The 25,225-nt window shown below is 39.3% G+C and overlaps 1 pseudogene; it reads left to right on the forward strand.

The window, feature by feature from the left end:
- Positions 1-23,348, forward strand: part of LOC130034156 (uncharacterized) — a 41,724-nt pseudogene extending 18,376 nt beyond the window's left edge.
- Positions 23,349-25,225: the final 1,877 nt, after the last annotated feature.

The following is a 25,225-nucleotide window of genomic DNA, read 5'->3' on the forward strand; positions in this document are numbered from 1 at the left end:
TTCAAAGACATGGCCCCTAGGAGTGACATTTGTGAGATACAAAACTCTAAAAGATTTCTTTATCTTTGAAAAAGAATCACATTTATTTCAAAGAGGCAAAATTATCATTGGTGATCTCAAATTTACTGATGGAAATGCTAAAAGAAAGAGATCGAAGGAAAATTTTATACTTTTTTACACAAGATAAATTAAAATAAACAGATTTGGATTTACACTGACAAGGAGAAGTCAAGATCACAGTCCTGTAGGGACTATAAAACCTAATAAATGACCTGATAGAGACTCATACACAGGAATAAGGAACAGCTTTAGTAACTGGAATATAGGGTATGAGATGTGCACTAATACTCACCTATGCCCCATTATAACTGGGGAACAAGATCAGGGATGGAGTACCAAGAGTCTTTGATGCTATTTAGTTGACATATTTGGTCTAGGGCAGCGTAAATACTTATGGTTTGTATGATTAATGGAATCCAGTGTAGGTGTCAGTCTGTGGATCATTTGGCTTAGTGTTTCAGATACAGAAGAAATGTCATTTAGACATGAATAAGGACATTAAAAATTACAGTGATATATATATATATTTGTGACAGATGACTTAATTTTTAATAATCATATTGAAATTTACTCTACCACTGTTATCAAAATACATTGCAAGTAATGCTTAACATTTAGTTAGTAATAACAATTTTTTGTTATATTTTTGTTTGTTTTATGGACACATTTAGCAAGCTTAGGGGTTACTCCTGGTTCTGCACTCAGCAATCACTCCTGGCAGTGTGCAGAGGACTCTATGGGATTCTGGGGATTGAATATGGGTCTGCAGTATGCAAGTCAAGGGAAGGGCCTGACCTGTTGTATTATGTCTCCAGCCCCAGTAATAACAATCCTTACCCCCTTCAGGAAATTTAGACAATAGACATATCTATGTTAATTTACCTACTAGAGGAATAAAGTTGTTAAAGCACTGAAATGCTCAACTGAGACACTTATCTGCACTGTAGAAAAATATTAGAAATAAGTATCAATATGAAGGTTTTAAATCATTTTAGAAAACAAGACTGGGCTGGAGAAATAGTACAGGGGTTTATATGCTTGTTTTGCATGTAACTGACTCTGGTTCAATAACCGGCACTGCATATAGTCCCCCTATTACCACCAGGATCAATCCTTGACCACAGATCCAGGAGATCATATGTGGTGCTGGGGATTGAGTTTACCAGTGCCTTAACATCTCTGCCTCCTAGTATGTCATCAATTTTATAACCACCTCTGTAAGAGGTGTTTTCCTTCTCCAAATAATCAAAACTTAATTAGATAAGTGATACTCACTTTTATCCTAATGATCATATGTTATGTTTAAAATTATACTATCATTGGTAATGTAGATTGTATTTGATTAGGGTGATGCAGTCTAAGAAGTGCCATGTGAGAGGACAAAATTCTATATTCATGAACAGAGCTGGCTCTCTGGGTTCAAGCAATAAACCATGAATCACTTTCCCTAGTTATATAAATGGAGGGTCCAGGGTTTCCTGATTTTCAGTAAACTGGGGAAAGGAATAATTATACTGGTGAGAAGTTCTGTACTGACATGTTGGAACACTTCCCGAAAGAAGTTACTTCATTTAAGATGGCATCTGAGCTATATATATATATGAAGAAGGCTGTGAAGTAAAAGTCATTGGTGGACCCGTAGCTTGAGTATAAATCAGATGAGAAAGACCTGTATCTTAGGAAGGATGTGGCATTGTTGATACACTGTGTTATGTATTCAGTACAACTATTTGATCCTGATATTTAAGATGATGGCAAGCAGAAGCAAATAAGGCAAGCTAGCCTACCTCAAAAGTTTTTATGAACAATATAATGCTTAGCCTTTTTGATACAAAAGCCTACATGTCACTAAAATAGTTAGAGAACAGATAGTTTCTTGTCACAAACACTGAATGTGTATATGACTTTGCAAATTCTTCTGCCATAATATTCCTAACAGCAGTGTACAGTAAACTTTAAGAGTGAGGTGATGAGTTTCTCAGTACCTTTGAGAACAAGATATTTATTTGACTTTTTTTGTACTTTACCTTAAAATTATATGACTATAACTTGCTGTTTTAAGGTGTTTGTTCATTTTGATTTAAAATTGCCTTCAATGACTTAGTTAAATCACTTGAATCTCTCTCTGCTCATAAATGTTTTTAGTAATAGTGAAATACCAGGAAACTATGTTAGTATGTGCCAATTCCTGTTGTGCATTTCTGTATCTCCCCTCAGTGTTGGCACATTAGTTTATGATGCACTACAGAGAGTATCCCATTTACTGAACATATGATCATTTAGAAATTAAAAATTTACGTACAGAATCCTTTGTGATGGTATTTTCACAGAAGAGTGTAAATTAAAGTTAAAATTCAACAAATTAGGTAGGTTGTTAGTTCCATTATAAAATGCCTTCTTAGAGCTATTTTTTACTCATTTTGGTTCTCTAAATATTATGTTCTCTTAGTCTGATTTGATGTGTGTTTTTTTGTTTTAGCAACTTGGAGGAGAGACCTATGTTGGATCAAAAGTGGACATGGACTTTCATATGCTTCAGGAAAATCTCATTAAGGAAACAAAACTTGAAAAAAAGTGAGATATGGGTATGGGAGAGGGAATGATGGTGGGGCTTTGAAGAAGGGAACCTGAAGTGATGAAGGAGGGAAATGGGCTTTCTGGTGGCCGTTGTGTTGGAATGTTGTATGAATGAACCCCTACCATCCATAGTATTGTAAAATTGAAAATCATGGTGGATAAAATAAAATAAAAAATTAAACGAGCAAATAATCAGTGATGGTCACTCAAAGATAAATATAAAGCATATTAGAAATTGTCATATTTGTGTGTGAAGATAAGGCTGGATATGTATAAATGCCATCTCTACCCACCTTTGGGAAATACATTTCTACTTAGAGCCTCGCCCTCGCTGTGATAGCTTCATTCGATACTGTCCAGAACAAGTGCTCTCATTCTCATTTACAAAGCAACTTTGCAAAGGGAGTGATGAACTACCATGACAAGATATGCAAAATATATGATTAAAATAATTAAAGGGTAGGTCAGAGCAGGAAATTGCCCTCATTAAGCAGATTATCCATCTCTGCTGAAATGCCAAGTAACAATCAAAGCTGACCTTTGCCAAACAAAAAGACGAAAAGTCAACGGGATATGGCACTGGGTTTTATGCTGCAGAGAAAAGAAAAATTAAAAGCCGTAAAAACATTTTTGATGGCCTCCATTTAGACACTGGAATTGCTGAAGCATGCAGCTAGATCAGAATATATTTGCAATAATAGTCTGTGCTTAATATTGGGAATTTGGAGAGACTTTGATATCATGGTAAGTTGATGAATTTTCATATTTGCTGACACTTTACAAATGAAAACAGTATATAGCTACAGAGGGCATTTTGTAAAAGAAAGTGATCAGAAGATGTAAGGCTTAAAAGAATAATAGATACCTTGGAATATTGGAAATAATTATGAGGCTTACAGCTGGTTGAAAGTATCAGTGGGAGTCTTTGATAAAATCTGCTACTTTTATTTCCAACCAGGTCCTAGAGTTAGTTTTATTTGTAAGAAAATGTATCATTATGGTTTAGATAACATTGTTAAAGTAACATCACTCTTTATGGTATTGATGCACAGTTTCTTAACCCTACTGCCATGATAGTGCCCAAGACCACTGTTCACTGTCCCTATGTCCCCCTAGTGCACCTCTTCATTTCCCCTTCTGCACTGCTTGACAATCTTAAGTCTTATAACCCAAGGCAAAGGGATGATGGAAATATTCCTTTTTATCCAGTTCATTATTGATGAGCTCCTGAAAAGTGCTTGTAAGTACGTACCAGATTTCTTGTCTTGATTTATAATATCATCTCAAATTGCTTTTTTTTTTCATTTTGAACTTTCCACTTGTAAGTAGTGGTTGCTGATACTTAAACTTTTGATTCCTTGGGCCTCTGTTAAATGGCCAATCCCATAAATACAAATACACATGTACCAGCGGACCTTGTGATTTGCTGGTCATTAGATCACAAATCATTCTGTGATTATTTGTGCAAAATAAATATCTAAAAAAATAATGCTGCTTATAATTAAGTAGTATTCAAACTTTATATATATATAAAGAAAAGCAGTGTCCTATGTATAAAGAACACTGCTTTTCTGAGTAAAGCTGAAGCTGGGGAGCAGGAATCTAGCCTCCTTAATATTTCCTCAGTGCCTGCCTCCCTTTCTCCCCTTCCAAGAGGAAGTGTTTGTTAGAATATAAATCCTCAAATATATATTTTCTAAAACTCATGAGAGGAAATCACTAGGCTGAATTGTATGCTCATCATCTTGATGTGAAACATTCTTGCATATGTCTTTTGTACATGTCCCAAAACTTCTCTACACTATATGCAGGAGAGGATCTACTGGATCATGGAGACTGGGCATAATTGGATTTGTTTCTAAACTGCTCATACCAACTTAGTGAGTCTAAATGTTTTGTTCCTCATCTCTTATACCTTATTAACTTTTTATGAACTTTTTATTTAGTGGTTGTAAAATTAATGTTTTTACTTCACTGATTACAAAAGAAATTGAACATCTTTTCATCTATTGTTGACCATTTAGCCTTCTTTTATCAAATGCATGTTCAAATCATTAGACTTCCGTTGAAAGATGTGTATATCTCTAGTTTATTTGAGGGAGTTTATTTTATAGCTCTCATACAAGTTCTCTTTTGGTTATTGGATAGCACAGCAGTAGGGTGTTTGCCTTGCATGCAGCCAACATGGCCGACCCGAGTTCGATTCCTCCGCCCCTCTCAGAGAGCCTGGCAAGCTACCCAGAGTATCTCGCCCGCATGGCAGAGCCTGGCAAGCTCCCTGTGATGTATTCGATATGCCAAACACAGTAACAACAAAGTCTCCAATGGAGACGTTACTGGGCCTGCTCAAACAAATCGATGATCAACGGGAAGGCCTTTACTTTACTTTTACTTTAATTATCTTCTCTAAGTTTGTAGCTTGTGTCTTAATTTTCATTATGGGGTTTTGCTATAATTAGGAGTTCTTGATTTTGTTGTGTCAAGCTATCTTTTACTTTATAATGAATGATTTTTAATATACTTAAAATATTTTTTCTAAACTGAGACCGAAAGTTGTTTTTCCTTAGAGTGTTTAAATGTAGTCTTTATGTCTTCTTTAATTAATCTGTAACCTATTAAGTTTTTTGTTACTTAAGGATGTCAGTATATAATTTTCTTTTTTGTCATATTTATCTGCCTGGTTTTCATATTAGGGTGTCACCAGCGTTATAAAAAGCTGTTAGAAAAGATTGTCCTTTCTTTGATAATTTGGAAGTACTTGAGGAAATCTTTGCAGGTTTGGGTAAACTCAGTAGCAATCCTTTATGGACCTGGGCATTTATTCCTGGAGATATTTTAATCACAATTTAAATTTTCTTATTATTGGTCTATAGAGGTTCTCTACCTCCTCTTCAATCGATCTTAGAATCATAAAATGTTTTAAGAATTCATACATTTCTTCTCATTTCTCCAGCTTAGTTCCTTAGAGTTGTTTGTAATAGCCTCATTTATCTTTTGTATATCTGAGATGTCTGTTGCAATTTCTCCCCTTTTATCTCTGTTCTGATTTATTTGGGGTTTCTCTCTATTTTTCTTTGTGACTATAGATAAAGGTCTATCAAGTTTTAAAATTATTTTAAGTTAGGCCCAACTTTTATGTTGCTGTCAATATATCTGTTTTAGTCTATAATAATATGCTTTGTATATTTATGTTAACTTGTATTGGGTGAGTATATACTGATAACTGTATATTTTCTTGATGGACTTCCACTTTTTTTTGCTTTTTGAGTCACACCCAGAGATGCACAGGGGTTACTCCTGGCTCATGCACTCAGGAATTACTCCCGGGACCATATGGGATACTGAGAATCGAACCCGGGTCGGCTGCGTGCAAGGCAAACACCCTACCCTCTGTACTATAGCTCCAGCCCGATGGATTTCCACTTTGACCACTATATAGTTTTCATTGTTTTTTTTGTTGCTGCCTTTCTTTAAGCTATATTTTGTCAGATATTAGAGTAGCCATTTCTATCTATTTTTTAGTGGTGCTGTACCTCCAAATCAATCCCAAGGTGCCATTCCCACTGGTACTTGGCCTGTTTATACAGTGCTGCTCACACCTGGTGTTGCTAGGGATCACCAGGGTCATAATTTGCAATACTCAGGGATTATGCAGCTCTTGGAAATAGAACATGGGGCCTTGATCATGCCATGCGTGCCCTTCATCCCTTTGAACCATCTCTTTAGTCCTCGTTCTTCACTTTTTTTTTTCCCTCTCTGTGATTATCAGAATACCTTGCTGTATGCTTTTATTCTTGACCCATGTTAATCTTCATGTCTGATATGGGACTCATATGTATAATATAAATCCAGTTCTGCCTTTTTCCTCTCCACTACTCTGTTCACAAAGCTAACACTATTCACACCTAAGGTGATTATTGATATATGAGACTGAATTTCTTTCATGTTCTCTTTTGCCTTCTGATTGTTTTATATTTCTGGTGTTTTATTTCCATTTGTTTCTATTTGCCTTTTTGTGTTGGTGATTTTCCCTAGTAATCCTCACAATTTCTTCTTCCTCTTTTATTTGTTTTATTTTGGGGGGCCAAAACTGGCAATACTCATGCTCTACTCCTCACTGTGTTCAGGAGTAATTTAACTTCTTTCTTTTGTTTTAAGTGTCTCTCCTCCATACCTAAAAAAATTTTGCTACTATAAATTTGTAATTAAAATCTATATCAAAAATTCCCTTTTTGTGCTGGTATCAACTCATTGCCATTCAGTGACATAGGTTGTATCTTTTCTTCCTCTTTTATGTTTTGTTGTATCAGATTACCCCTCTCGGAGAGCCCGGCAAGCTACCGAGAGTATTCGATATGCCAGACACAGTAACAACAAAGTCTCCAATGGAGACGTTACTGGGCCCGCTCGAGCAAATCGATGATCAACGGGAGGGCCTTTACCTTACCTTTACCTGTATCAGATTAATGTTGATATATTTCTTATTATTACTATGCATAGTCTTGCTGAAAGCTTTGTGATATTTTTACTTTTTTAAATGTGGCAGATAATCCTTTCACCATATCTTGTAAGGCAGGTCTGGTGTGGTAAACTTCTTTTTATATTTGTTTATCTGACAAAGCTTTATTTTTTCATCATATTTGAGTGAAAGAAAGCTATGCAGGGTAAAGTTCTCGGCTTAAAATTTTTGTCTTTTAATAGTGTGAACGTGTGATTCTATTCTGTTCTGTAGGGTTCTTGATAAAAAAAAATCTGCTTGAAAGCCTGATAGAGAAGTTTTGTATGTAAACTTTTTTCTTTTTCCTGTAAGTCTTCAATATTTTTCTTTACCACTGTATTTGATGATACAATAATGCTAGATAATTTAGCATTCTGAAATCAGGTGTTCCCTTGATTTCCTGGTTAATTCTTTCCTTAGGGTTTTTTTTTTGGGGGGGGGGGTCACACTCAGCAGTTGACAGGAGTTACTCCTGGCTCTGCACTCAGGAATTACTCCTGGCGGTGCTCGGGGGATCATATGGAATGCTGGGAATCTAGCCCGGGTCAGCCACGTGCAAGGCAAATGCCCTACCCACTGTGCTATCCCTCCCACCCCATCTCTACTTAGGGTTTTAGGAAATTCTCTGTTACCATATCTCTCTCTACTCCCATAACTACCTCATAATGGAGTCTAATACTTCTCCTAGAATTTTTCCCATGTTCCCTGCATTTTCTTTCTTCTGTTTGCATTACTGTTATTTTATCTTCAATTTTTGATATTCTTTGTTATGTGATATTGAGCATACTTGTTATATTTCTTACATTCGATTATATTTTATCATGCATATTTTGTATATTGCACCTGTATTTGGCATTTTTAAATACCTTAAATTACTTTGATGTTGTTTTTTTTAAAACTGGGACTGAAGACATAGTACTGTAGGTAGGGCACTTGCCTTTCTGACCTGGGTTCAAACTCCAGAATCCCCTATGGTACCCCGCAGGACCACTAGGAGTAATTTTTGAATGTGTAACCAGGAATGACCCCTAAACATCTCTTAGTGTGACCCACTCCAAAAAATATTCTTTCACCCTCTGTAGCACTGTAGCACTATCCTCCCGTTGTTCATCGATTTGCTAGAGCAGGCACCAGTAACGTCTCCATCGTGAGACTTTTTATTACTGTTTTTGGCATATCGAATATGCCACAGGGAGCTTGCCAGGCTCTGCCACGGGCGGTATACTCTCAAAAGCTTGCCCAGCTCTCCAAGAGGGATAGAGGAATCGAACCTAGGGCGACCACGTGCAAGGCAAATGCCCTACTCACTGTGCTATCGCTCCAGCTCCTTTCACCCTTATGAACACATATTTTGGATCTGGTTTATACTGTTTTTAATTGACATTATCTAGCTTGGTTAATTTCATGAAGGTAGGTTTTCAAATTATTTTTCTGTTAGTTCATCTAATTATGTCTTTATAATTTCTGGAGATAGACCATCATTTTGAAAGTATTTCATCTCTTGGATAGAGAAGGTGCCAGCTTCATTTATTTTCTCATGCCCTGGGTTACTTTCTTTTTTCGCCTGTAGGTGGTGCTGTAGCTTTATCTTTGGAATTTTTCTTTCTTTAGATGGCTGTGTGGGGATGGGGAAAGTAATGACACTTAGAATTGTCATCATCAAATGGGTAGTGACAGGGCAGCAATTCAAAGCTCCAAGTTGCCCTTACTTTCATGGCCACTATATAAAGGGTGGTGGAACTCAGCAAGTCCATCTGTCGATAGCCTGAAAAAACTAGGCATCAGGTTTTGGTCCCAGAGCTCAGCAGTACAAGCTTTCTTTCACCCCCGTAGGAGTGTTTACTTTTATTACAGACTCTAGTTAGTGTTCATAGTTTGTTCTCCTCCAGTAAAATTCGGTGAGTCAAAAGCAATGCCTGACTTTTCTACATTCTCTCTCCCACACTCACTTCTCCAACAATCTACGCCACAGTTACCAACCTCTAATCTATATATGTATGCATATCTGGGGAAAATCCAGAGGATGAACTGTTTAGGTTTCTCTGTGATTTCTAGTCATGCTTCACAGAAAGTATAGCCTGTTTTAATTTATTTGGCCATGTCTACAGGAGTTTAAGTGTTTTTACTTTAGAAACTAAGTTCTTTGGGATCTTGCCATTTCTTGGAGTGATCATTATCATATTATGATAAAAATCAGGGCCTCAGCTGTTTGACACGTCTGTTTACATTCCTTCTCTACTGCTTATTACCTATGTGACCTTAAATTAGTGCTTGGTCTCTGAGACTTGTTATTTTATATTTGATCTTAAAAATGTAGTGGCAATAATGATATATTGCCTATAATATTAACATACATCCATACATTCATCAATGTTAATTCATATGAACGTACACTAGTATATGTTAGTTATATCACATTGATAGATTAATATAACAATATTTATTCTTTTTATTTTATTTTATTTTATTTTTGCTTTTTGGTCACACCCAGCGATGCTCAGAGATTACTCCTGGCTTTGCACTCAGAAATCACTCCTGGCCCTGGCGGTGCTCGGGGGACCATATAGGATGCTGGGAATCGAATCCGGGTCGGTCATGTGCAAGGCAAACGCCCTACCCGCTGCACTATTGCTCCAGCCCCAACAATATTTATTCTTATTAGTTAACCTACTATGTTAGTTTTCTTTTGCTAGTATTACCAATCATCATGAATATAGTTCCTTAAGTTCTTTCCTTAAAATCGTATAGGTTCAAAGCTCTTAGCAGACTCAAGTAAAGTTTTCAGTAAGGCTATATTCCTCTTTGGTGTCTCGAGGGAAGACTCCTTTGCCTAATTCATTTAACTGTTCAGATCACACAATTCAGTTCCCTGTAGTTGTAGGCTCTGAAATTGCATTTCCATTTTGGCTCTTCGCTGAAGGCCTTTCAAAGCTTGTAGATATGGCCTACATTCCTTGACTCGTAATCCATAGATTCAGTCTTCCAAGTCAACAATGGTGGGCTGAATTCTTATTTTTCAAATATTTCTTCTCTCTTCTATCATAGTCTCACTTTTACCCTACATATTTATGATCTATTTATATCTTCTTTTTTATTCTTAAGAATTCTTCAAAAAGCTACTTTTAATGGCTCACATGACTTGATTGGGCCCATTTATATAATACATAATCGTGTCTCTGTTTTGAATGTCCATAAATTTAATTACATTTGCATGCACCTGGTATTTTTGTCATACAAGGTAACATTCACAGGTTCTGGGAATTAAGTTGTGGATATCTTTTATGTGGAGGGAAGGTTGAATTATTATTAAGTCTTCCATACCTGTCAAATACGATTTTTGTAAAGAATACATAAAGATTACTCACAATATGGATATATAGTCCAACATAGATTTGTAATAAAATCTCAGTGAATATTCATTCATATTTGAGATATTCATAACTGTCAAAATATGGGTTTTCCTCTTTGCTTTTAAATAGTATATTAGTGTGACCTGTTGTTGCTTCTATTCACATAATTTTGCTTTAAAATTTTTTTCGGCCAGAAAAATAGGAAATAAGACATTTGCTTTGCATGTGGCCTACCTCAATTACATCTCAATCACCAAATATGGTCTCCTGAACTTCGCCAGAAGTGATCCTTGAGTACAAAGCCAGGAGTTAGTCCTGAGCACCACTGGGTGTGGCCCCAGAAGAAAATTAATTATGAAATATTTTAAGTACATAGACTTCTATTAATTTTGAGCAAGGCTGCCTAAACTACTATATTGGATTGCATTTTTGCCACTACAAATGATCAAGTCCTAACTACTACTAGCCCCTGGGAATGTGGCCTTGTTCAGAATAGAGTCTTCACAAATAAAATAAATTATGATGAGGTCAAATTGAATTAGGATAGTCCCTAAATCCTATGAATGGTGTCTTTCTAAAAGAAAGGTGAGGAAAGAGTGAGAGAAAGAGAGGTGCAGAGTAGGTCAAGTTGTGGGGAAAATGGGGAGACTGGTGGTGGGAAATGTACACTGGTGAAGGGATGAGTTGGAACATTATATAACTGAAACCCAATCATAAACAACCATGTAATTGTGGATCTCACTGTGATTCAATAAAAAACTTTTTCAGAAAAGATCTATGGGGGCCGGGGTGATAGTATAGCGGGTTAGACTATTTCCCTTGCATGTGTCCGATCTGGGTTCGATCCTCAGCATCCCCATATGATTCCTTGAGAACCACCAGGAGTGACTCCTAAGTACAAATCCAGGAGTAACCCCCTGAGCATTGTCAGGTGTGACCCAAAAAGCCAAAGAAAGAAAAAGAAAGATCCCAGGGTCCAGAGAAATAGTACAGCAGGAACTTGTCTTGTATGTGGATGACCTAAGTGCAAACCCTGGAACCACATATGGCCCCTTGAGGTATTACAGGCGTAATCCATGAGCAGAGCCAGGAGTAAACAAGCTCTGAGCACCACCACCACAAGCTCTGTTCCCCCCCCCCCACCACCAGAATGAGAAGAAGAAAAACCAACCAAACCTCAGATACTTTGTTAGACCTTTAATTTCAGATCTCAAGTCTTCAAATGCTTGAAATAGCAAGTATAGTGGAATATATGACTTCTTGTTTGAACCTTTCCAGATCTGTCATTAAAGAACACTGTGAGTTGTCAGTTGATGAAAAGAGGAAAGTCACACTTAAATTCAAGTCAGCTGATAGAGGCCTTTTATTCCCTTTTGCCTCCCCATTAAATCCAAGAAAGTGATAGCAACAACCAGGAAGAAAGAATAAAAAATGGAAGGAAGGTAGAGAGGGAGGGAGGGAGGGAGGGAGGGAGGGAGGGAGGAAGGAAGGAAGGAAGGAAGGAAGGAAGGAAGGAAGGAAGGGAGGGAGGGAGGGAGGGAGGGAGGGAGGCAAGCAGGCAAGCAGAGGGCAATTTTGATACAGAGAAGAAACTGTGATGAAAAATTATATGTGTTGTGTGATTCAGTCTAGTAATACCAAAGGTTTGATGGCAAATACCAAAAGATAGAAAGAGACAAGTAAAATTTATTCTAACATAAACTTCAGAAGTTATTGGTCCTGACATCACTTGCCTTTGGGCATTTATCCTCGAGAGGTATGCGATAAATATCTCTTATTTTGACACATACTTAATATTTTGTTGTATATATTATGGTAGCCTAAACTAATAACTTACTGATTTTACCAAGTTAAAATATTTTAGATAGACTCTGTAACTTACAAAGCTGGTGAACAAGAGAATTTAAAGCATGTGATGTTCCAACTCAGTCCCATTACCAGTGTCAGCATCCCTCCACTAATGTCCTCAGGTTCCTTCCCCTACCTCAGCGTACATTTTTAACAGAAACATTTTAAAATTTTACTATCTTAGTTTGTGTTCCATGTTTACAGTTGTGTTGGCTCTAGTGGTTTTCCATTGATGGGATTACATGCGGGGGGCAGTTTGTTGGTGTAACTGTATATGTGACTGTTGTGCATATATACAACGCCTTAATCAGGCACTCAGGTATTGTACATTTGGGTTGATTCCATATTCTAGATATTGTATGAATTGCTGCAATAAACAAAGGTATTTTTCAGTGAATGTTTTTTTCTTTTCTTGGGGGCAGATAGCAAGAAGTGGAATTACTGTATTATATGAAAATTCTATCTTTACATTTTTGAAATTTTCATGCTATTTTCCATAGGGGCTAAACCAAACAATACTTCCTCTGCAGCGAAGAGTTCCTTTTTTGCTGGATCCCTACCAATACAGTTTGTTTCTTGTCTTTTTAATGTATGATATAGTTTTTGTGATATATGATATAGTATTTTTGATTTATGCCATTCTCACTAGTGTGAGATGATATCTCATTGTCATCTTGATGTTGAGCACTTTTTCATTTGCCTACTGGCCATTTATATATTTTCTTTCTTCTGCAAACTGTCTATTCATTTTGTTTCCTAAATTTAGACAGAGCTATTGGATTTTTGTTGTTGATGCTTTATTGTGGATGCTTTGTATATCTTGGATGTTAACCCTTTACCAAACTTATTGTGTGTAAATACTCCCATTTAGTAGGGAACATTTTAATTTTAGTGATGCAGATACATTTCAATTTGATATAGTATCACTTGTTTATTTTTACACTTGTTATCTTTGCAAAAAATATATCATTAAAATCAGCCTTGAGGTTCAAATATTGGAGAGTTCTGCCTATAATTTCCTCATAGTGTTTAATGGATTCTGGTCTAATCTTAAGGTCTTTCATCCACATTGAACTGACTTTTTTGTGCTAGGCATGAGATACAGATCCACATTTTTATTTATATTTTTTATTGGATCACCATAATATACACAGTTACAAAGCTGTTCATGATCGGGTTTAAGTTATACAGTGTTCCAACATCCATATCACCACCGATGTACATTTCCCACCACCAGTGTCCCCAGTATCCTTCCTGCCACCCCTCACCCACATCCTGCCTTGATGGCAGGAACTTTTTTCCCTTTGTCTTTCTCTCTGTCCTTTTCGGGAGAGTCCCTTTCTCTTCACATCCACGCCAGCACTGGTTGTTCTTGTTATTTTTTTCTTTGATTTGTGCCAGTCTCTGTGGTGTAAGATGATATCACATTATTATTTTGATTTACATCTCTCTGATGATTAGCAATGTATAGCATTTTTTCATGTGTATTTTTTCATTTATAATTTTGTTTCAGGAGTTTTCTGTTCATTTCTTCTCCCCATCTTGTGATGGAGTTGAATTTTTTTCTTGTTAAGTTCTACCAGTGCCTTATGTATCTTGGCTATTAACACCTTCTCTGATGGGTAACACCTTCTCTGAAGGGTAAATTATTTTTCCCATTCCATGCGGAGTCTTTGTGTCTTGATCACTTTCTTTTTGAGGTGCAGAAGCTTTTTATTTTAATGTAGACCCATTTGTTTATCTTTGCTTCCACTTGCTTGGTCAGTGGTGTTTCATTATCAAAGATGGAGCATTCTGACAATTACTGCTTAACCAGAACATAGTTATTATTATTATTATTATTATTATTATTACTATCATTATTATTATTTGGATTTTAGGCCACAACTGGCAGTGATTATGGCTTACTCATGGCTCTGTGCTCAAGGGTTACTACTAACAAAGATCCAGGGAACATATGGGGTGCCTAGGACCAAACCCACATTAGCTGTTTGCAAGAAAAGTATCCTACCAGATGTAGTATCTCTTTAGCCCCATAACTTATTTTTTACATTAATTTTAACTTTATATTTCTTTTATTTTATTGAGATTCTATGGTTTACAATATCAATAATGGTTTCTTATGCACATAGTTCCATCGCCACACCCATTACCAATGTATCTATTCCCCTTTCCCAAGGACTTTATCTCCCCTCTTTCTCATCACCTCAACTCAATTGTGTGGATGATTTTTCTCATTATAATGTTAATTATTATTACAGAAGCAATAGATGACTGATGTTTTGAATTATTAGTTCCTTTAGTTAGCTGTGGATCAAAAGAGATAGGGATCAAGTATACTGGTACACTATGATGTTCTAAAATATGAGAGTTTATGAAAATTCAAAGGGAGTAATTCTGAATTTTAGAAAAATTGACAACAGTATTTTGGTTAGGTATTTGGTTGCTGTCAGTAAATATTGCCAACTGACAATATACCGATGGCAATTGGTACATTTCATTAAACTATAGTAAGCAAAGTGAAAATGATGTAAAATCTATCAAACAACACAATATTATTGGAGTACCTTGTCAATAAAATAAATTCTTTGAAAACTGTGATGATCAAAAAAGAGTTCCCGAGAGACTCAATATCAATCTCCCAGAAGAGAACATAAAACAATATGCCATAGCCATACCACTGGACTCTGAGCCAGGCTGTTTCATTTGGGGCATCCGGGAGGGGAGCTGGTGAGGCCCCTCCCTGGCCCAAGGCACCCAGCCCCTGCAGTCAAAAACCTCCAGAATTCAACTGCTGCATGCTCATGGCTGGCCACTCTCCACATATTCGGATGAGCCTCACCCATGATCATTTTCCTGGACATTTCATACTTTACACATAAAGCTCAACCTTTAACAAAATGTTACTAATCTTTTATAGAAGGGTTTAATGACTCCTGGGTGAAATTCATCAATCTTCACATACGTTTCTCTAAGAAACCTCGTTTGGATCATTTTTAGCATATTATTCATAACAAGCAATACAAAATGAATTATTTCAGTTCTGCTTTGGGGGCAAGGTTTGGGGTTTGGGATGGAAAAATGGTGGTGGGAAGGTGTAATTGTGGTGGGATTGGTGTTTCAATATTAAATGTAATAAAATATTGTGAACAACTTTGTAAAAATAAAATAAAAAATTAAAAAAGAGTTCCCAAGTAGGATTAAACTTTTACAAGACGTCTTTACTCACAGAAGAGGAATTAGCTTATTTTTAGCACAAAGACTCAGTCCAGTGAGAAATGATAATGAACATAACAAAAACATATGTATATCCACAGGAAGGGGGAGATTACATAAAATCTTTTAACCAGAACATTCTTTGCTCATTAGGCATTTGTTCAGGAGCCATGTAAATAGGTTTCCCTATACTGTATTTTGGTCAAAGTAATATAGCCATTTTAGCATCCTTATTAATATTTGCTTAACAATGTCCATACATAATTGCTATAATTGTATCAGTATAACAGTACTTAGAAACAGGAATTTATTTTATTTTCTGTATTATTAAATTTCTTTTATTTTATTAGTAGTACTTAAACTTAGATGAAAAGAATTTAACTCAAAGGGTCAGAGGGCAGAAGGGTAGTATAGGAAGTAAGGTGCTTGCCTTCCATATGCCTGACTCTGGTTTTAATCCCTGGCACCACTTATGGTCTCCCAAGTACCTGCAAGGATCAATGATAAGCATCACTTGATCACTAGATCACTTAACATCCCGTTACTCATCGACTTGCTCGAGTGGGCGCCAGTAACATACCCATTTGTCCCTGTTGCATGCTAGTGTAGCCCAATGGTGTCATTCTAGAAACACGAAGAGCCTCAAACTGATCGTTTAGGGTCTTCGCAAAGAAGTCTGACCATCTCATAGGTGGGCGTCACGCGATCTTTTGATGTCCAGTGGAATCCAGTTGCAAACAGCTCTACTCCAGCGGTTATCCCCAAATCGCATTACCTATCCAGCCCACCTGATTTCGATGCTTTGGCAAATGAGACAACATCCCTAATTCTTGACCGTCGACAGAGTTCGGAACTCCAGATTCTTCTCTCATTTGAATGAAGCATGATACTCCAAGCATAACTCTTTTGATTCCTCTTGGGGAGACCCGAATAGTGTTCTCATGCTATTTTCATAGGGCACAGGTCTCTGAGGCATATGTTAATGCAGGAAGAACAGTGGAATCGAAGAGATCTTCCCAGAGCCGGAGGTTCTTGGTCCTCTTAGCTATTTCTTTGATGCTCTTGAAAGCATTCCAAGCCGCTCTCTTTCTCCTGCACAACTCAGGTGCCAGGTCATTCATCATGTTGACTTCTCGACTTAGGTACACATAACTGTTGCACTTGCAGATATTCATTTCATTGAGAGTGAATGGAAAGTCAGGAACGAGACTGTTTCTCATAAACATTGTCTTTATGAGATTCAGCTGTAGTCTGACCTTTCCACACTCACGGTCGAAGTCAGCCAGCATTTGTGCTGCTTGGCTGATGTTTGGTGTTATTAGAACGATGTCATCAGCGAAGTGGAGGTGGTGTAGTTGCCGACTATCTTCACTCCCATTCCTTCCCATTCAAGTCATCACATGATGTTCTCGATGGTGGCACTGAAGAGTTTCTATGAAATGGTATTACCCTGCCGAACCCCTCTCTTGACATCCATGATCACTTCCTTGTAGAATGGTGAGATCCTGGTAGTGAATTTATAATACAGCTCATGGAGGATCCTGATGTATTGAGTTTGAATGCCCTGTTTGACTAGGACTACTATGACGACTTCAGTCTCAACAGAATCAAGGCCTTCTTTTAATCTATGAATATTAGACAGAGGGGCATATTGAAATCCTGAGAAACCTGAATGAGTTTGTTTATCATGTGGATATGGTCGATCATGCTGAATACTTTTCAGAACCCAGCTTGCTCACATGGTTGTCCTTCATCTAGTGTTCTGCTAATCCTATTCAGGATGACTCAAGTGAACAACTTGTAGACGACAGAGAACAGGCAGATCAGGTGATAGTTGCCAATGCTATGGATGTCTCCCTTTTTCTACAGTAGTACAATCCTGCTGGTTTTCCATTGGGATGGAACCTTGCATTCAGACAGGTAGCATGTGAAGAGCCCAGCCAGTGTATTGATGAGTACTGAAGGCAGGTTTTTCAGGTATTCGGGTCTGACCTTGTCTGTGCCGGGTGCTGTTTGCTTCTTTACCGACAAAATGGCATGTAGGATTTTGGAAGGGAGAACATTGGGAACGATTTATCCATCCTGCAGAATTTGGCATGTGGGCAGGTGGATGTGGCTATCAAAGAGATCAGAGTAGAAGTCGTGGATAATCTTCTCCATTGTCCTTCTGGAAGATGTGATAGAACCATCAGGTGGTCGGAGGACTGTTATCTTGCTCTTGTAGTTGGTGAAGGACAGGCGGGTGTTGCAAATGCTTTTCCAGGCTTCTGCCACATCTGCCAGCACTGCTACTCTTCTCTCTTTTAGCTCATCATTTATCACTTCTCTGCACTGCTTTGCAAGCTCAGAAATTCTCGTGCAGTTGCCTGAGGCTTGCGCCAAACACATTGGCGAATGAGCTCTAGAGTTTTCTAAAACAGGTATCTTTTTGTGGCTATCTCTCTCTTGACGTTCCTCGCATAATCTTGGAGGTGCTGAAGTATTGATTGTATTTCTTGTCAACGTTGTCAATGATGGCATCTTCCCATTTTGGTGCAATAGTGCCTAAGAGTTCCCAGTTGGTGGTCGTTCTGGGAGTTCTCTTCATAAATATTGTAGTCCTTTCTCCTGTCTCCGTGAAGTAGAATTTTGCACGAAGGAGGTAGTGGTCCGATCTCATTTGGAATTTTTGGGCAACAGCAACATTGTTCAGGAAATAGTGTCAATGGAATATGATGTGGTCTATTTTGTTGTGGAAATATCCACCAGGAGACTCCCATGTCCAACCTTCAGATTTTGCCTTCTGGAATTGTCAGTTACCATGGAAGGTCTTGGTCGAAATGATGAATGCAGACAGTATCTCACCCTTTTTGTTCCATTCTAGGCCATGGGTCCTGATGTGGAGTTCTTTGGCTGATCTTCTCGGTCCTATCTTGGCATTAAAATCACACACAATGATCTTGTAGAAGGTATGGTCTTCTTTAAAGAACTTCTCCAGCTCCATGTAGAACTTCAAATTTCTCCTTCATCATAATTAGATATTGGTACATAGACAACGAAGATAGAAACTTCCAGCAGTGAGCCACATCTATTCAAGTATAATCGTCTGATTCGGGTTGTTAGGCATTAGAATGAATCAATGATTATGGCCAAGTTCATGTTGACAAGGACACTGACACCATCGAAGCCTCTTTTGTCACATGTTTCGAGGAAGTTCTTCTCCAGTGTCGAAAACAGCATGATGTGATTGATGCCTTCTTGTCTTGGTCAGACCAATGATGTTGTACTTGATCTTTTGTGCTTGTACCATCAGGGCTGCTATGGATGTATCTGATGGCAGCATACATGCATTGAAAGTACAGACAGTCATTTTGGTCCTACTTCGTTTTGGCAGCCTAGTTTGTCTTTGAGATTTTTATCAGCCTCTCCTTCCTCATCCTTCTTAACGCTGCCATATTGGAGTTTCTTTCAGGGCCAGGGGAATGAGACCCATTGTATTTACTGGTTTTCGTGTATCGAATATGACGCGTATAACTTGCCACGCTCTGCCGTGCGGGCAGGATATTCTCGGTAGCTTGCCAGGCTCTCTGAGAGGGATAGAGGTATTTACGGTGGCCTCTAATCGCCCTTGCAGGTGTTCCCATGGTTCAAACCATATTTGAACCCTATCAAATATGGTGCGGTAATCTTGTATTAAGCGTCTTATTATGTGTGGGGTTGGTGGGGATTCTGGCTTTAATCCCTTGGTCTCTGGAGATTTGTGGGAGCAGGCAGAGGATCTCAATTCCTGCGTCTTGTTGAGCCTGGGGTCCAAGGTCACAAAGTTCTGCTTACCTGGTTCTGTGGGGCTTCACTCTTATGTGAGTCTCAGCCAGAGCATCTGCAAAGCATCCTCGAGCATGGCGGCGACTAGGTAGTGGAGGTAATGGCGGCCTGCCGATGAGGTATTTATCTGGTACTGTTAGGGTGGTCTTATGTATGGAATCTCTGGGTCGCTGGAGGTTGGCGGAAGCAGACAGGGCAGGGTAAGATGGGGTTTCCGGTTTTAATCCCTTGATCGCTGGAGATTGGTTGGAGCAGGCAGAGGATCTCTGTTCCCAGGTTGGTTGAGCCTGGAGTCCAAGGTCACAGAGTTCCGCTTACCTGGTTCTGTGGGGCTTCACTCCTGCGTGAGTCTCAGCCTGACCGTCTGGAAAGCATCCTGGAGCGTGGCTGCAGCTGGGTAGTGGAGGTAGCGAAGGTCTCGCTTCTTGGCCTTTTGAGTAAGATCATGTGTAGTATCAATTATGAGCATGGAGCAAGGAGTATCCTCTAAGTACTACTGAGTAGGGCCCACCCCACTGAAAAGAGGATGCATGGAATCTGGTGATACAATACAGTAGTTAAGGTGCTTTGCATATGTCTGTGGTTGATGGTCCCTAGTACCACATAGCTTTCAAAGTATCACTGTATATACCCCTAGAGTCCATGTGTATTGCCAAGGTAGTACCATGGAGGCCCACTCAGCACTGTTCCTGGGGTGTTCCTGGGTCTTTGGCAGTTCAGATTTTAAGCAGCACTGTATCCTTGGGCCATAACACCAAACTGATGACTAGATTGTCTGAGTAATGCCCGGAGCAACCCCTAGGTGCCCTGATTATGTCTTGGAAGGCCCTCAAAGTAAAAGAGGATATATGGAATGCTGTTGAATGTAGAGCTAGACACGTCAGAGGTATAACCACAAGAGATCAACTTATCCCTAAGTTGAGGGCAGTAGAAGAGAGTGCTTTAGGAGAAACAGAACCATTAGAAATATACGTGTAGAAAGAGATTTACACTAAACTATATGCTCATGCTATGGGAGTCTATAATGAATTTTTAAAGCCTCTGATAAGACTGATTTATTGGGTCCACAGAGCTTTTTAATCATAACAATAGTTCTTGAATTTACAATTTTGCTTTTCTTTTTCTATTATCTATTAGTGGCTATTTCTAGCTAGTCTTCTTACATTATCATCTGGGAAATATCCCTTCAGACTATGACACTGGTTTGGGTGCTATTGGTTTCTTTAATGATAACATTTCTTTTGGAAATATCAGCAAAGAATTTTTTTTCTTTAGCTTTTAGAGATTCAACTTTTTAATATCCTATAATCTCAGTAATAACCAATGCAATAGCTAAAATGTCCAATGATTATTGAGTATAAGGCCATTTTGGCTTCCTCTTATTTTTATTGAAAAAATTTAAAGAAATTAAAAAGCAGAATTAAAATGTAATAATATATTAATGAGACCCATTGTAATTACTGGTTTTGGCATATCGAATACACAACAGATAGCTTGCAAGGCTCTGCTGTGCGGGCGGAATACTCTTGGTAGCTTTCCAGGCTCTCTGAGAGGGATAGAAGCTTTTGGGGCAGCCTCTAATCGCCCTTGTAGGTGTTCCCATGGTTCAAGCCATATTTGAACCCTATAAATATGGTACAGCAATTCTGGAAGATGTATATTAAGTGTCTTATAATGTGTCGCATGGCTGCAAAGTGGCCAGGTGGTCCGGAAAGCATCCTGGAGCATGGGGGCGGCTGTGTAGTGGAGGTAGTGGAAGTAGTGGAGGTCTGCTGGTGAGGAATTTATCTGGTACAGTAGGGGTAGTGTGGGTCTTCTGTGCGCAATCCTATCCCTGGGTCTCTGGCAGTTGGTGGAAGCAGACAGGGCAGGGTAGGGTGGGGCTCCTGATTTTAATCACTTCGTAACCTGTGGTTGGTGGGAGCAAGCAGAGAATCTCTGTTCCGGGTCCATTGATCCTGGAGTTCAAAGTTACAGAGTTCTGCTTATCTTGTTCTGTGGGGCTTCAGTTATGCGTGGGTCTTGGCCGGAGTGTCCAGAAAGCATCCTGAGTGTGGCGGCTGGGTACTGGAGGTAATAATTACAATGGGTCTCATTTCCCTGACCCTGAAGGCATCACCAATAAGGCAGCGCTGAGAAGGATGAGGAATGAGAGGCTGATAAAATCTCAATGCCGAACTAGGCTGCCAAAACAAAGGAAGACAAAAATGATCATCTTTAATTTCAATACACGTACACTAGCATCAGATGCATCCATCAAGGACATGATGATACAAGTGCAAAAGATCAAGTACGATATTGGTCTGACCAAGTAAAGAAGGCACCAATCTCATCACGCTGTTTTTGACACTGGAGAAGAATTGTTCCTTGGAACATGTGATAAAAGAGGTATCAGAGACGTTCGGTGTCTTTGTCAACATGAACTTGGCCATGAGCATTGATTCATTCAATGCCTAACAACCTGAATTTGACGATTACACCTGAATAGATGTGGCTCATTGCCGACAGTTTCTATCTTCGTTGTCTATGCACCAACATCCAATTATGTTGAAGGAGAAATTGAAAAGTTCTACATGGAGCTGGAGAAGTTCTATAAAGAAGACCACACCATCTACAAGATCATTGTGGGTGATTTTAATGCCAAGATAGGACTGAGAAGATCAGCCAAAGAACTCCAAATCGGGTCCCATGGCCTAGAATGGAACAAACAGGGTGAGAGACTGTCTGAGTTCTTCATGTCGACCAAGACCATCCATGGTCACTCACAGTTCCAGAAGGCTGAATCCAAACGTTGGACATGGGAGTCTCCTGGTGGACGGTTCTACAATGAAATAGACCACATCATATTCAATTGACGGTTTTGCCTGACTAATGTCACGGTTGTCCCAAAATTCCAAATGGGATCGGAGCACTTTCTCCTTTGTGCAAAATTCTTCTTCACAGAGTGGGGACAAAGGGCTGCAAAGTTTAAGAAGAGAATTCCCAGAACAACCACCAACTGGGAGCCCTTTGGCACTATTGCAGCAACATGGGAAGATACCATTGTTGACGACATTGATGAGGAATACGATTGACTGGTTCAGCACCTCCATGATTGTGCGAGGAATGCCAAGAGAGAGATAGCCACAAAAAAATGCCTGTCTTCGAAAACTCTTGAGCATATTCGCCAACTTGATTTGGCGCATGCTTCAGGCAACCGCAAGCGAACATCTGAGCTCGCAAAGCAGTGCAGAGATGCGATCAAGGAAGACCTCAAAGGGAGAAGAGCAGAAGTGCTGGTAGATGCAGCAGAAGCCAGGAAAAGTATTCGTAATGCCTGCTTGTCCTTTGCCAACTACAAGACCAAGATGACTGCCCTCCGACATCCTGATGAATCTATCACATCTTCCACAAGATCAATGGAGAAGATTATCCATGACTTCTACTCAGATCTCTTCGATAACCATGTCCACCTGCCGACATACCAAATTTCGCAGGATAGATATGTCTTTCCCAATGTTCTCTGTTCCGAAATACAACACGCCATTTCGTCGGTAAAGAAACGAACAGCACCTGGCCCAAACTAGGTCAGACCTGAACACCTGAAGGACCTGCCATCAGTACTCATCAATTCACTGTCTCAGCTCTTCACACGCTACCTGTCTGAATGCAAGTTTTTGTCCCAATGGAAAACCAGCGGGACTGTACTACTGTACAAGATGGGAGACATCCACGACATTGGCAACTATCGCCCGATCTGCCTATTGTCTGTCATCTACAATCTGTTCACTCAAGTCATCCTGAATAGGATTGGCAGAACACTACATGAAGGACAACCATACGAGCAAGCTGGGTTCTGTAAAGGATTCAGCACCATCGACTATATCCACAGGATAACCAAGCTCATTGAGGTTTCTCGGAAGTTCAAGATGCCGCTCTGTCTAACGTTCATTGATTTAAAGAAGGCCTTTGATTCTGTTAAGACCTAAGTGGTCATTGAAGGCCTAGCCAAACAGGGCATTCAAACTCAATACATCAGGATCCTTTGAGAGGTGTATTACAGATTCACTACCAGGATCTCACCATTCTACAAAGAAGTGATCATTCATGTCAAGTGAGTGGTTCAGCAAGGTGATACCATTTCACCAAAACTCTTCAGTGCCACCCTCGAGAACATCATGCGATGACTGGAATGGGAAGGAATGGGAGTGAAGATAGACAGTCCGCAACTACACCACCTCTGCTTTGCTGATGACATTGTTCTAATAACGCCAAACAGTAGGCAAGCAGCACAAATGCTGGCCGACTTCGACCGTGACTGTGGAAAGGTCAGACTACACCTGAATCTTACAAAGACAAAGTTTATGAGAAACAGCCTTGTTCCTAACGCTCCATTCACTCTCAACGGAACAACCATCTATGAATGCAACAGTTATGTGTACGTAGGTCGAGAAGTCAACATGACAAATGACCTGGCAACTGAGTTGTACATGAGGAAGGGAGTGGCTTGGAATGCCTTCAAGAGTGTTGAAGAAATAGCTAAGAGGACGAAGAATCTCTGGCTCCTGGCACATCTCTTTGATTCCACTGTTCTTCCTGCATTAACACATGCATCAGAGACCTGGGCCCTATGCAGTCAGGATGAGAATGCTATTCAGGTCTCCCAAAGCGGAATTGAAAGAGCTATGCTTGGTGTATCATGTTTCACTCAAATGAGAGAAAGAATCCAGATTTCCGACCTCTGTGGATGATCAAGAATCAGGGACGCTGCCTCATTTTCCAAGGAGTCAAAAATCAGATTGGCAGGCAATGTAGTGAGATTTAGAGATGACTGCTGGACTAGAGCCGTTACTGACTGGTTTCCATGGGACGTCCAAAGACTGTGTGGTAACACCCAAAAGAATAGAGAGAACAAAAGGAAATGCTCTGCCACAGTGGCAGCGGGGGATGCAGGGAGGGATACTGGGATCCATGGTGGTGGAAAATGGGCACTGGTGGAGGGATGGGTATTTGATCATTGTATAATCAAAACCCAAGCACAAAAATTTGTAAATCTACAACTGTACCTCATGGTGTTTCACTAAAAAAAATGTAGGAAAAAAATAAAAAGACTGTGTGGACATCCACCTACCAGATGGTCGGAATTCTTCATCAAGATCATGAATGATCGGTTTGAGGCTCTTCATGTTCCTAGAATGAACAGACGCCATTGGGCTACACTAGCACGCAACAGGGACAAATGGAGATTTTACTGGCACCCGCTCAAGCAAATCGACGATTAAAGGGAAGTCAAGTGATCAAGTGATCAATAGATGAATTTGTGGTAGTGCATTATAGGAGTGCATAATAGAAAGTCAGTGTGTGCATTCCCTTTCTCCAGAGGATCATTTAAAAAAATTTAAATGGCCAGAACATTTTTGTTTGGGTCAAAATTTTTCCTTTAATCAGTAGGTATGCCCACATTATCTTATAGAATAGTTTGTTGGGCTATAGTAGCCAAAGGCAAAGGAGTCATTTCTGTTGCATCAAAGAATTTTGATATTGTATATCCAGCATAATATTTTTATATTCACTTTAATATACTCATGTTTGCTTCTCCCAGAAGGGAGCATAAAATGAGTCTCCCATAACCATGCCACCAGACTAAGCGCCAGACTGTTTTCACTCAGGGTGAAAGAGTGGGGTGGGTGAGTGCCCTCCCTGCCCCAAGGGACCTACTCTGGCAGCTGACCTCCATTACCCAACCATCACCATGCTCCAGGCCGCTTTCTGGGTGCTCAGGCTGAACCTCAGGCATGAATGAAGTCCCACAGAACTGAAGTAATACAGAACTTTGTGATCTTTTAGACTCTGGGCTCAATGGAACCAAGTAGCAGAGATCCTCTGCCTACTT

This window comes from Sorex fumeus, unplaced genomic scaffold (genome assembly GCF_029834395.1).
Source record: "Sorex fumeus unplaced genomic scaffold, SorFum_2.1 ptg000058l, whole genome shotgun sequence".
NCBI classification, from domain to species: Eukaryota; Metazoa; Chordata; class Mammalia; order Eulipotyphla; family Soricidae; genus Sorex; species Sorex fumeus.